The sequence below is a fragment of the Brienomyrus brachyistius genome, chromosome 21, assembly GCF_023856365.1.
Source record: "Brienomyrus brachyistius isolate T26 chromosome 21, BBRACH_0.4, whole genome shotgun sequence".
Classification (NCBI taxonomy): domain Eukaryota; kingdom Metazoa; phylum Chordata; class Actinopteri; order Osteoglossiformes; family Mormyridae; genus Brienomyrus; species Brienomyrus brachyistius.
The window spans coordinates 545,162-559,951 of record NC_064553.1 but is presented as its reverse complement, the minus strand read 5'-3'; the positions used below and the strand labels follow the sequence as shown (position 1 = coordinate 559,951).

The 14,790-nt window shown below is 45.2% G+C and overlaps 1 protein-coding gene across 5 annotated transcripts in view; it reads left to right on the top strand.

Moving 5' to 3' along the window:
* Positions 1-9,447: 9,447 nt before the first annotated feature.
* rnf220a (ring finger protein 220a) overlaps positions 9,448-14,790 on the top strand; it is a 103,458-nt gene continuing 98,115 nt past the window's right edge. For 4 of the 5 annotated variants that reach the window (XM_048989604.1, XM_048989603.1, XM_048989602.1 and 1 more), the window contains exon 1: positions 9,448-9,729. The gene's annotated coding sequence lies outside the window, so the exon portion shown is untranslated. Of the gene's footprint in view, positions 9,730-11,067; positions 11,164-14,790 lie in introns of those variants that run through there. The other variant, XM_048989601.1, reaches the window with a different exon arrangement.

The window sequence follows — 14,790 nt, the reverse complement described above, 5'->3', positions numbered from 1 at the left end:
GTCTGCTTGCATCGCCTAGCGCAGTGTCCCGCACGCTCTGCTTCTGCAGGATCTGCATGGTCTGCTCGCATCGCTTAGTGCAGTGTCCATCACTATCTGCTTCTGCAGGATCTGTACGGTCTGCTTGCATCGTCTAGCGCAGTGTCCCTCACGCTCTGCTTCTGCAGGATCTGCACGGTCCGCTCGCATCGCTTAGTGCAGTGTCCATCACTATCTGCTTCTGCAGGATCTGCACAACCTGCTTGCATCGCCTAGCGCAGTGTCCCTCATGCTCTGCTTCTGCAGGATCTGCATGGTCTGCTGGCATCGCCTAGCGCAGTGTCCCTCATGCTCTACTTCTGCAGGATCTGCATGGTCTTCTGGCATCGCCTAGCGCAGTGTCCCTCATGCTCTGCTTCTGCAGGATCTGCATGGTCTGCTTGCATCGCCTAGCGCAGTGTCCCTCATGCTCTGCTTCTGCAGGATCTGCATGGTCTGCTGGCATCGCCTAGCGCAGTGTCCCTCATACTCTGCTTCTGCAGGATCTGCATGGTCTGCTTGCATCGCCTAGCGCAGTGTCCCTCATGCTCTGCTTCTGCAGGATCTACACGCTCTTTTCTGGATGCACTCATATTCCGGCAGCATCACCTGCCAGCCCAAATGATCCTCAGCTACAGCATAACTGCTCTGCATGGCTAGGACTGGGCTGCAGGTTCTCACACCTTCTCATACTCATGATGGAAAGGTTATGAAGATGTTACACATGCCCCTGGTTACACACCCCTCACAATGGGTTCCTGTCCAGACTCAAAATTGCAGAAAGCCTGGACCCTTCTTCTGTGACATTCACAAGCTCTTCTGTGAATGACCTGATTCATGTAATTAATAGCTGATTGAATCTGTAATTGTCCTGGGCGACATTCTGACCCGAGCTAAGCTGAGCAGTTTGTTGTTTTGCCGTCTCACTGTGTTTATTTATAGATGTTTTCACCGTACATGTGAAGTCTTGGTAACCAAAACCACAGCAGTAACTGAGCTGCCAATTTAGCTGAGCTCACATAAATCTTCGACACGTTAGATACGGTGAGGGGTGCGCCGGCCTCTCACTGTGGGTGGGGGCTGGGGGTCAGGTGGGCTTTTTCATTATACGTTAGCCCCCCCGCTGTCCTGGGAGCAGTTAAGAGCTGGTGAGGCAGACCGTTTGATGTGGGCACCTGTGGAGACGCCTGTGAATCCGCACTGTGCCTGTGCATGATGACTGCACTCACGTGGGCTTTATGTTGCCACGTATGTAATGAAACACCTTTGCCAGGCTTCCCGTGGCCAGCATGTTCCCAGCAGCCGCCTGCACAAGTACCCAGGTAGCGGCACCTAGGCGGAGTACCTCCCTAATGAGCGGTGCCCCCAATTCCCGCAGGAATACTATACATGTGGACTGGATTAGTGGCACTTTAAACACCACCCCGATGAGCCAATACCAGAACCCAGCTAACTGGGAATCCGTTTGCGAGCCGTTCTTCAGGACTCCCACTTCCCTGGACCACCAAAAAACAAAAACGAATCTGTTGGGGACGATCTCCTACAGGCTGTAATGAAGTGTCCTGATACGGAAAGCCAGTGACGGAGTGACTGGGGCAGGATGAGCGGCATCCATACTCACTCCGGCCAGCGGCCTCGCCGAGCGCCATCCGTCGTCCCTGCCGCCGTGTCGCAGAATACTGATCACAGCCTCTTCCGCCTCTGCCGTCCCACTTGGGCGTTTCTCATTTTTCTCGCTGGTCCATCTCTCTGTTTTGCTTTCCAGACGTATGTGGCTGCATTTTACAAACTCACTTTATACTCGTGTGCAGCAGAAATAGTGACACGTCCGTAACTGACATGGGAATACCAGATCTATCACCTGTGTTTATTGTGCAGAGTATCTCCTATCGATGAGCCCCCCCCCGCCCCACCCTGCACATAGCTTCCCTTCTCACTGGTGACTGTAATGACGTGTCCATTAATATTTCCCAAAGCTGCCTGCGGATGCGAAGGTGATTAAAAGTCAGACACCGTGTCATGGGCTGTCTTCCGGCATGTTCCGTCGCGCCGTTCTCGGTAGCGCACTTCCAAAGATAAATGACGCCAGGGGGTGTCACCTTAAACACAGGCCTGCCGGCGTCTTTCACGGCATTAAACAGGGCCTGGGAATATATTGTCTGTTACGCTGCTGTTGTGCACAGTCCCCTGGTGTGCGTTTAACTGTGTCAATATCTAAAACGCTGTGAAAAGTAATTATTCAGCTGCAGTGACATCAGTAAATTGCGTTTACACTGTCATATTAGCTGGGGTACTTGACAGGAGAGTAAGGACATGAAGAGATGGATAAAACCTGGGTGGAGAGATGGGGAAGACACAGGTGGAGAGATGGATAAATGGTGGGGGCAGAGATGCAGGAAACGCAGGTGGAGGAATGGATAAAAAGAGGGTGAAAAGATGGATAAAAGGCAGGTGAAGAGATGAATAAAATGTGACTGGAGAGATGACGAAAATGCAGGTGGAGAAATGGATAATGGGTGGGGAGAGAGATGGATACAATTCAGGTTGAAAGATGTATAAAATATAGGCAGAGAAAATGGATAAAACACAGGTGGGTACAGAGATGGATAAAATGCAGGTGGAGAAATGGATACAATGTGGGCTAAGAGATGGCTAGAAGGCAAGTGCACAGAAGGATAAGAGGTGGGTGGAGAGATGGATAAAAACCGGGTGGAGGGCTTTGACTCCTTGGTCAGGAATTCTCCTACAGTGTGAATGACATAATTGAGGCCAGCTTGGAGTCAGATCAATAAAGGCGTGGAGGGAAAACAAAAAACATCAAAGAGGCAAAAACAAGCAGAGAGGGCAAATTTCAGTTCATCCACAGATGGCCAGCTCTGACGCAGCGCCTCCCGTGGCCCGTGTGGGTATTGCAGGTCTGCACTAACCATTCCGTGACAATAACCCATCCTTCACCTTTCACACCATATCTGATCGGCAAGTATTCTGCTGATTTATGTGAGTTTTGGCCCAGTGAGTAGATGAACAAACACATCTCTTCAGAGGAAAGTAAATGATTTTATCCTATTCTGCATCCACGCAGCTTTCTTTTCCATACATTTTTATTGATTCTACAGTTGACACAAACTGTTGCCGTTTACCATGTAATGCAATGTTTTCACTGCCTTTGAAATGAAAAAGCTGAAATTTAATGTAGAATAATAAAAAGCAAGAGTAGAACCTCTCCAAATGGTGGGTAAAAACAGCACTGTAGGCTGCAGTAGCTTAAGAGGGGGCCACACTGAGGGGCTACACCTGGTCGGGCCTAAGCCTGCATGTCCGGGAGGGACACAGCTTCTTCATGGAGATGTGTGCAGGCAGCCTGCCTGTCTCCTCGCCTCACACACAGACTATTGGAGACCTTGTGTCTCGCCCCAGCTCTGCGTGCACAGTGTTTATGTGAACTGTCCCTAGTCTTTGTCCTGGACTCTGAATGGACAATGGATGCAGTGTGTCAATGCTGAGGGTGGGGGCCTAGATGGACTGTGGGCATGATGTGTTGGTGCTAAGGGCGTGTGTCTGGATGTACTGAGGGTGGGTGTCAGAATGGACCCTGGACGTGGCGTCTCAGGGCTGAGGGTGGGTGTCAGAATGGACCCTGGACGTGGCGTCTCAGGGCTGAGGTGGGTGTCAGAATGGACCCTGGACGTGGCGTCTCAGGGCTGAGGGTGGGTGTCAGAATGGACCCTGGACGTGGCGTCTCAGGGCTGAGGGTGGGTGTCAGAATGGACCCTGGACGTGGCGTCTCAGGGCTGAGGGTGGGTGTCAGAATGGACCCTGGACGTGGCGTCTCAGGGCTGAGGGTGGGTGTCAGAATGGACCCTGGACGTGGCGTCTCAGGGCTGAGGGTGGGTGTCAGAATGGACCCTGGACGTGGCGTCTCAGGGCTGAGGGTGGGTGTCAGAATGGACCCTGGACGTGGCGTCTCAGGGCTGAGGGTGGGTGTCAGAATGGACCCTGGACGTGGCGTCTCAGGGCTGAGGGTGGGTGCCCAAATGCCCCCCCCCCCATTGTCACATTAGTCACTGTGGAAATCCTGATATATTTGCACTTGCCATTGTTGTTATTATTTACACCAATCAGCATAATTTAATACTGCAACCTCTGACCTGATGCACAGAGTGACCTTTCCCTGTTGTGGGGCCCCATTGATGTCCCTGTCATGTCAAAGTACTTCTGTACAGAGTAATTAGCAACTGGTCCGGTTATCTTTGTGTGATTCGATCAGGTGGTCAATTACAGCACATCACAACAACAGACGGGGTACCTAGGCAACAGTGACATGGACCGTCCCTCCTGCGCACGGCAGGCAGACACAAAGCCGAGCGTATCCACGGTGACATGGTCTCAGCACCTTATCAACAGTAAAAAAAGGGCCGCAGGCAGCTCTGATGGCAGGTGACCCTTCCTTATTGGCTATACGTGCGCTTTCCTCTCTGCTCTCCTCGCTCTATGGGTATCACATCAATCTGGGGAATCACATCTGACCGTAACCCACATAAAGCCATGTGCCGTGCGTTCAAAACCCCCAGCTTCCATCCAGAAGTCTTTATAGGCATGACACGATTGTGTGAAGTGGTGTTGGGAGGATGATTAGCGGAGAATAGCAGCACAGGCAGTAACGGGAGCAGCGTCAGGAACACTAGCGGATTGTCCGTCTTTTGTTTAACACCGGAAAAGGCTTCACCTCTGCGTTTCCAGGCGTGAGATTGCAATGAGATCGAGCCGTGGATTCGGCCTCCCAAACATGGTCATTTTCCTATTTATGGTGAAAATTGTATTTAATGTTTTTGTGTGTAACACGGAAACTGTTAAACATGCCCTAACTGGTATTAATTGGCTGGGAACATATGTTTCTTTGTTCTTGAACAGGCTGGCAGTGTGGATGAAGGCTTCAGCGCGGTCATCATCTGTGCGATGGAAATTGCACGTCACATTAGATTATTGCTGAGGAGCCTTCGGACTAGCTGGGGGGAGAGAGAAATTACATTAATGAAAAATTGGAAGTTTTACAAAGAACTTTAATAAAAATAAATGATTTGATCCATATATCTGAATCACTCAACGTGTGCTACATGGCAGGAAATTTGCTTAGCAAAACAAATGTGTTTGTTCTGCTTAAAATACCACTAGTAGCTTTTACACAATTTTACTGCAGAATAACAGCAAAATTGTTCATGCAGGTTAGCTAAAGCAGAGGGTGTCGTCATACATGCGTATAATGAGTCGCATGCCAAAGATGATCATCTTAGGGTAGTCAGGGAACATCTCAGTCCCTGTGAGGTGGAAGACACGTTGAGCATCATGCGATGTGCAAGAAATGCTTAACTTCCTATTATATGTAAGAAACGCTTAACTTCCTGGCATGTGGCAGTGGGGGGCATGGTGATGCGTTGGTTAGTGCTGTCACCTCACACCTCTGCGACCAGGGTTCAAGGGTTCCATGTGTGTGGAGTTTGCATGCTTTCCCTGTGTTGTCATGGGGTTCCCTGTGGGTACCTCAGTTTCCCCCCACAGTCTAAAAACATGCTGAGGTTATTTGGAGTTTCCAAATGGCATGTAAGTGTGTCCTGTGATGGGTTGGTACCCCATCCTGGGTTGTTCCCTGCCTTGTGCCCTGTGATGGGTTGGCGCCCCTCCTGGGTTGTTCCCTGCCTTGTGCCCTGTGATGGGTTGGTGCCCCATCCTGGGTTGTTCCCTGCCTTGTGCCCTGTGATGGGTTGGCGCCCCATCCTGGGTTGTTCCCTGCCTTGTGCCCTGTGATGGGTTGGTGCCCCATCCAGGGTTGTTCCCTGCCTTGTGCCCTGTGATGGGTTGGTGCCCCATCCTGGGTTGTTCCCTGCCTTGTGCCCTGTGATGGGTTGGTGCCCCATCCTGGGTTGTTCCCTGCCTTGTGCCCTGTGATGGGTTGGTGCCCCATCCTGGGTTGTTCCCTGCCTTGTGCCCTGCGATGGGTTGGTGCCCCATCCTGGGTTGTTCCCTGCCTTGCTCATGTACTTTCTAGGATGGGCTCTGGACCCCCTGCAACCCAGAATAGGACAGGTGGTTACTGAGAATGGGTGGATGACGTGTAAGAAACATTTAACTTCCTCTGATGTGCTAGAAGCCACTACTGGTTATGAGGCATTGGGCTTTCAGTACCATTCCGGCTGTACCTGAGTGTGATAGATCAGCGGCCTTCTGTTCCACACCAACCTAATGAAGTTATAATGTAGTTGAATCTGTAATTGTCCTGGGCGACATCCTGACCCGAGCTAAGCTGAGCAGTTTGTTGTTTTGCCATCTCACTGTGTTTATTTATAGATGTTTTCACCATACATGTGAAGTCTTGGTAACCAAAACGAGCTCCCGTAAATCTCCGACACGGTGGACATGGTGGGGGAGTGACGGCCTGGGTCTAGACCGGCCGGGCTGGGCCAGGGGGTTCACTGCCACAATGAAAGAGAGAGGGACCACCGATGGCCCGGTTCCATTTCAATGAGATACAAACAAGCAAATTAGCAAGACAAGGGGTGATAATGGCTTTGTCATCATACTGAGATCCACCAGTAGTGCCCCCGACCCCCAGCAACTTGAAGCAGCAGCTATCAAAGGCACATGCCTTCCATGGTTCTGGTTCTGCTGGCCTGGCACTGGCCTGGCACTGCCTGCCACGCTTTCGCTGCATTCCTGTTTGCCCTTTTTGGGCTTAATTCTCAATGTGAAATGACAGCTACTCTCTTGTTCTCCTTGCTTTCTCTGTGTTCCTGTGCATTTCTGCATTAGCCAGAAGGTAAAAGAGGTGGTGAGATTCAGCAGCCAATCACGGCTTTTCTCTATGGTCCCACTTAGGCGAGCAATAAGAAAGGCGGGAACCTCTGGCAGGAAGAGTAGCCTTCCTCAGAAAGAGGCCTTGCTGGCTGCTCGCTGCTGCTCATGCATCATAATCACACATATTGCTGCTCATGCGATCACTTGCTGCCAGACAGATTCTCACTGTGCGTGACTGAACCTGTTTCGCACAACAGTGTTTAAGCGAATCTCTGTGCAGAAACTGAATTCAGCAACAACAGCCAAAATCGCTCAGACAAGCATAAACATATACAACATGATTAATTAATGACAAACTAGGATCAGGTCACCCTGAACAAATATGATTTTTTAAAGGGGAAGCCCAATTCATGTAGTTATATTGTTTAAAATAGTAACGGGCCTTTTGGATTCCAGGTGGTCCAGGAGCAGGATGACAACACAAGCATTTCCCTTTAAGGAGGTCATGCTCCTGTTATTAGTCATGCTGTTCAGATCCATAATGAAAGTGAGATCTAGATATCATGAGTGACACTCGAGACCTTGTTGGAGACCAACTGTGATGCTGGTGCATCCAGACCTCCTGTCATTTCACAAAAACAGACCACCTGCTGTTTCACAACAACAGACCACTGGGATGACCCCTGACTATAACACAGTTGTGTTGCATCTGTCTGGTGTGAGTAAAGGCCACCTGTCATTTTACAAATGTAGACTGCCTGTTATTTCACAAACATAGGCCTCCTGTTATTTCAGAAACACAGACTACCAGTCATTTCACAAAAACAGACCACCTGTTATTTCAGAAACACACACCACCTATTATTGCACAAACACAGACCACCTGTAATTTCACAAGCACAATCACGCCCCCTGTTTCTGTAACATGGTTTGGATATAGACCACCTGTTATGTCCCTAAACACAGGTATCATAAAGTATGAATTGACTTTGGTTTTTCCATCTGTGACCCATTTCTGAGTTTCCCCACAATGACTGTGTTATGCATAACAAACAAATGAGTACGCAGGGAAACCTCGATCCAACGCATGGCCCTGCACTGTTCTATAGTAAGAAAATAACTATTGATTGGCCCCAGGTCCAGTGGGAAGAACACTGAACAAACGTGGGATCTGGTGCATTTGGGCTGCCTTGGAGAACAAAGGCCTTGGGCCACTGGCCTGACACATTGGCAATCGCTGGGGCAGGCTCACCCTGCGAACACTGTGATCGACATCAAGGAAATGTTTCAGTGCTACAATTTATATTTGCTCTAAAGAAATAACCTCTGCATTAAATGTGTCTGTGCTGTATTATGCCTTGAAAACTGGCAAGGAAAAAAAAACAAGATTTAGGAAACATATAGTGTGCACTTGAAATTATATTGGAAAATCCCTTTATTTTTTATTTTTAATATGTATATATGAACGTCTGTTATTATTAATATTATTGTTATTGATAATAATAATCATGATGATGACGCTGATGCTGATGATGTTGATGATGGGGAGCAGCAGCGGCGCGTGGCCGTTTAAGAGATGACGTCTCCTGCAGCTCCGTCGTTCCTCGCAGGCGGCCGTCAGCTCTAAGCGGAGGTGGCAGAGCCGGAGCTGTGGGCTGGGCTGTAATTTGACTGGCCCTCAAACACTCCTTGTTGCTCTTTGGTAAACATTAATTGCTGTCAACCCCTATGGACTCTACCGAGCTGAAGAGATGTTATCATCAAAGGGAGTAAATCCCATTTGCTCCATCTTCTTAAGCTGAGACAACACAATAAAGACATACTTGGGCCATAGGCCGAGCGATAGACGGCTATACTAAGTGTTATTGTTTACTACAGTGGCTGAGTGACCAAACTCGGGATGTTAATCCGGACAAAACCTCCTTCAAAAGATATGAACAACCGAGTCATTAAATTTCGCCGGAATGAGCACCGCGCTGCGATTCAACGGCTGTCCAATAGGGGGTGTAGCACGGACCTGCCCGGACCAGTGGTAGCTTAAACATCACCGCTGGGGCACAGCCGTCAGTGTGCTTCATAACGGCAGGGCACCGCAGCATAGGTGCATGTTTGCTCACCCTAAATCACTTTCAGTTTTACTTTCGGCCAGCTCGAAGGACGTGAATGTTTTGGGGGTAAAAACGGATTTATGTTGGTGTTTTTGGGAAGTGCCTTGCGGGACTAAAGCTAAATAAACTTGTCTGAAACAAACATCGCTTGCAATCTGCTTTAAAAAGTTGTTTTTCCCCCTTTATCCGTCAGTGTTTCCACCTAAAGCGCTACACACAGCACTACTTGTTTATTTATGCTTATTAGCATCCGTACGTCGTAATATTAACGACGCTTCGCTTAAGGTTTCTTCGTTAAAGGGTAACTCCTCAGGTCAAGTATAACATTATCCACCGGTCAGGGGTTTATAAATCGCAGGCAAAAAATATAAAATGTTTTTAAGGTGAGATGTTTTGCGTTGTTTTGCCGACACATTATTTTCCCTGAGAGCATTGGCTGGGTTTTCACAAAGCGACAGAAAGCCCCGAAGGGAAAGCCAAAGGTGGGAAGGCGCAGAGGACGGGGGGAGCGTGTCAGTCAATGAGCGGATCCGGCGCTGAGCGGCAGCACTGCGCCTCACACGCACCTCCGAGCTCAACATCCCATCTCTCTCCTTTTCTTCGCTTTTCTGCTTCTCGACAAAAATTCCTCCTCATCGGTGAATGCCGCTGATAGCGGGTCCGGCACACAGGCAAGGCACAGCCTGATCTAGCGCACAGTCAGAGCACAGCCTGATCCGGCACGGCGGCGTCCAGAGCCGGGCTCTCACTCTGCTCCGTGTGCGCCAGGATCAGGGGCATCCGGGGACGTCCGGAGGGACTGCTTTTTAACACAGTAAGTGCTCCAGAAAGGCTTCACATGGGCTACATTTTCAACTGTTACCGCTTAACTTCTATGGTGATTTTAATGTGCAAGCCGCAGTTTTACTCAACCCCGTTACACAAATAAACGCGTTTTGCGTGTTTCGCCATTAAGTTTAATTCAAACTGGCAGTTGAACTATATCTTTAATTAGCGTTTTCATTTTCGTATGGATAGGTTGTCGATAGTTGTTACTTTTGATCATTGATCCGTATTGATACATTTAGATGTTCGCTCGCCGCACAAAGCTTTGTGACACATCTGGAATATTTAAATCCTCGAGAAGTACTTTCAGTATTTGGCATATAAAAGCTTTCGTCCACTTTCCTCGCCTCTGCCTGTGTGTGTGTTGAGTATTTCGGTTGCTATGGATGTGTCTTCGGAAACTTTGGCAGAGTTTTCAACTCTGCGTTTCCCCCAAACTTTCATCACGCGCGTCTGACAGTCGAGCTTAGGCGCTTAGTCTTTTAGGCAAATGTAACTTTCACACGTGTTTCCATCTACATAAACGGGAATTCTTTTGTGCTGTCATAGTGCACCGCAAAATTAAACTAGTAAATGACAACAAACATCGAAGTAAAACATACCGTAAATTTTAAACATGGAGATCACTATTATTTTTTGTGTACATTTAAATAGTAACAACAATATTCCATGATTTATGGCTAATTCTCTTTCTTTCTGTAGGCTAACTATAGTAGTGATGTAATTTATAAATCCACACATCTAAATAAATCCACGCATTTAAATAAACCCAGTCACATATTATGAGTCACAGTATAAAACTGGAATCGGTGTTTTGTTTTAATGGCACTAAAGCTTTGCAAGCGGTTTAACTTAGATTTGATTCTAATTCAAAGGGTCTGTACATTTGGGAGAGATTTTCTTGATGAAATGATGCCTAAACCCTTATACATTTTCACTATATTTAATATATAATATTATATACATGTGGAATTTGTAGCATATATGGATTATGTTTAATACAAACTGGACGAATAATTAATTATCTCCTCTGATTTTTTTTTGATTGATTCTCGTTTGTTCTGTTTTTCACCGATTGTTCGTGTGTCTTATCTAAGTGCCTCACATCTCCATATTCAAAGGACTTAATATTTGTAAATGTAAGGTGCAGGTGTCAATGTGCAGTTTTGATTTCCTCGGGTGACTGTTGTCCTGCAGTTGCGGAAACACCTGTTTAGTGCGGCTGAGTACAGTTTACATCCGGCCTGCAGTCACTGGACATGATTTAGCCGTTTTCCGCTGAAGTGAAGTTAAGGAAGCGGATCCCAGACGCAGGCTATTCGGCAAAAGCGGGCAAATATTACGCCGGGAACAATGAGCAAGTTGCTTAAACGAAGAGATTAACCGCACACGAGTTGTTCTGCTGCTCGATGTTGTCGGCAAAGTAAGAACGCTATTTAGAATTGTATTGTAACCGATTAATTATTATAACTGATATTTTTGGACAAGAAGCGTAATTAAACGGCCGTGTTTGAAATTGCCATAGTATCCGATTCTGCTTAATATATTGGAAGTGACTTTTTAGACTGGATCGTTTTAAAGTTCAAACATTTCTTTGCACGCAGATTGAAGCTCTTGTGAACTTGTGAACATTTAATCTTTTTTATCGCACGTCGCTGCTTCCCGTCCTCAAGTTTTTATCGCGCACGTTGTTTCCGTAAAGCTCACGAGCTTAATTCCCCTTTGTCACACGCGTAGTTGGTACAGGATGTTATCTTGTTGCATGTCTAATTTTAATTTGTGTAAATGAATGAACAATATTGCTTCTTACATGTTCAGAATTTCCCATGGAAATTAAGAGCTCTTGTAAGGGTACAGAAACGTTATATACTTTAAATTATTCGAAATTATTTAGATTTTAAGAGTAAAACGTGTTTAAGATTATTAAATATTTGAAAGGCTGATATCCGAGTATTAGCCATTACACACATAGAAATATATATTGTCTGGTCTATTCAATTATGAAGAAAATAGTTATGATATAAACGAATCTGCTCTTGGATGGTTTAAAATATCTCTAAAATCCCTAAATAAAAATATAATAACCGCTAAAATATTAATATATTTGATCAGATACCTGTAGGACTTTTCCAAAATATCATTTGACTCCGGTTTTGTAGAAACTGTGGGGAGTCGGTCTAGGTGTCGATTTTTGATTAAATATTGGCTTATGAACAATGTTTTATTTCTCATAATTATATTTTTACAGTCTGATCTGAGTAATTTTTGTATGAAACCGCACAGAAATACTATTGCATTCTGTCGCCTTATTTTTATTAAGGAAGTGCGTTTTATTTGTAGCGCCGAACCATTAATTTAAGCTTTACATTCTGTGACTGTAGCAACTACCGAATAGTATTTTTTATACACGACACATATTGTTCATTGAAATATCCCCCCTTTGGTGTGGTATATAGCGTTTAATCACAGGCCAGCAAAACCACTAAATTATTGCCTGTCAAACGTTTGGTAAGAGTTAAGCACATGTGTTAATTGAGAATTATTATTGGAAGGATCAAGCCAACGTGAATTATAACATAATTATGGGAAGATGAACGACAATAGTGGACTTGAGGTATTACAAAATTATTAGTCAATAGAACCGTTTTTATTTGTAACAAACTGCATTTATCAACTGATGATCCGTGGCGCAAAGTGTTTTATGGGGCCTGTCATGGAAGGAATTTCAAGTTATTTTTTACTCGTAGAAAAAAAAGAAAAAAACCTTGCAGCTGATTACTTAATTGAAGTAAGATGCATGTGATTTATTCGAGGAGAGAATCCTCTCTGAATCCTCCCTTTCTACGCGTTGCAGAACAGCGGTCGCGCCTGTTTGCTGTGTCTGTTTTTCCCCTCAGCTCCGGATCATGGCCACCGAGGTCTGTTTGTACACATCCTCCAGCACCTGATCACACAAAGTCTGCTCTTCAATTTGTTTCCTCCTGATAGATTTCCCCACCGATGGCCTTATAGCAGGAAGAGACTACTCGTCTTTTGGTTTCGGGTTCCCGGTTTCTGGCTGCGAAAAGACCAACAAGAAACTGGAGGGCGAAAGAAAAGTAACATGATTTATTTGGCGGCGTTTCGATTTCCACGCCGTTCTTTCCTTTCTGCTCTTTTCAGTAGCGATGTCGGCTGTTATTGGTCCCCATTGATCCCCGCGCGAAGTGAGAAGTGAACTAAAATTAATGTCGATTCCAGTCTCTGGATCAATTGCCAGAGTTATTTTAATCTGGATTTGTGCAGAATTAAAAATCGGAGAGCGAGGACTGGGACCTGAACGTTTTCTTTTCTGCAGAACAATTAGAAAGGCTGTGGATGGTGTTCAAATGTGAGCAATGGACGCGTGCATAGGAAATTAAAACTGTATTGACGTACTAGCTTTAACTTACAGTAGCTTTATGCCCGCACACAAACCCAACAGGCACTTTGACGCTCACAGTAAGTGTACATGTGCACGCGGATATTCCCGTGCGCTTGTGCGCTGTCGATGCGCCAGCGAGCACTTCACTTAAAGCGCATTTGTCATGCAGATGAAGCGGAATAACAATTCAAACGCTAATAAGAAAGTCATGTTTAACTTTACATATTTTACATATGCAGAGAAAATGCGTAAGGTTACTTATGTATGATTTCGTCCTGAAGTTTTTATTGACGTAAACCGGCAGTCGGGTGTTTGCGTCCGGTTTGACGTGCGGCTGCTGCCCACACCTGTCACCCGACGCCCCGGCTTTTAATCAAGCTGACTGTGCGCTGCTCGTCGGCACCCGTCTCCTGGCTACTACCTATAATCACCCGGCAGGACACTCTAGTCTTTTTACTGCTTTTAATGCAATATTTTAAAATGCAGTGCGTCGCATTTGTATTGTTTAAATATTCATATTTGAATACGACATACATAAGACTAGGCATTATTTTAAAATAACATTTAAACAGTACATTATATTTGAATCTTTTTTTTCTATTTTCCGAAAAAAATTAAAGGGTGCAGGTAGAAAATAAAGATGAGAATAAACATTTTTTTTTATTACACAATGTGTCCGATATAAGCTTGATCGTTTTGCTTATACTCCAGTAAGCGAATGCATCCTGTATTTAAGAATAGCCTTTCAATGTATAAAATGATTTAGGCAATATAATAAAACAATGAACAACATTTTGTCAAACAAATGTGAAATATTTGATATGTCAAACAAATATGAAAATTCATATTTGTTTGGTATATGTTATTTTGCCGTTAGTTCACGGCTGTTCGACGGGCCACGTTAGAGGAAATGCAATGCCACGACGCGGCATCTTTGCTAACCCTTATTTTACTGTAAAAACTTTTTTTAAAACAAACAAATTAAAATTCAATCCAAAAAAAGTATTTAACTTTGTATTTGACATAGTATTTTACTTTTAAGGAAATAATATTTTTTAAGCACGAGGAGATCAAGGAGGTTGTGTAGTTTTGATTTACTGTGTATTGCATTACAAACTTCTCGAATAGGCATATTTCTTACTACGTGTGTGTGTGTGTATATATATATATATATATATATATATATATATATATATATATATATATATATATATAAATTCATTAGGGCTATAATTTCATCAGAATACATCGTATTTTATAGTAAATTTTAAGGTGTAATTGTATAATTTAAGGAATCTGAAATATATTGGACCTGCACCAAAGCCTCAAGGAAGAGCTGCCATTCTTTTCGTTCCATAAATCGTGTATTTGTAAAGTGTAAAATGGACTGGTTTCATTTTCACTGTTTCCGGGCGGCGCAATCAGCGCGTTGGCAGCTAATTCCGCGTTACTAGGGGAATGTGCGACGAGTGCAGCATTTCCCACCTTTTTCTGCGGCTTCACGTCAATTCGGCATTTTATCATTTGAGGAAAACAAACTCCAAAGGATTTGTTTGTCTTGTTACAGTATCTTTTCCTATATCTTTACACACGGTATGAGTTTGCCGTTAGCTGTTTGTGTTGAATGTCTTGTATTTCGTGAATCGT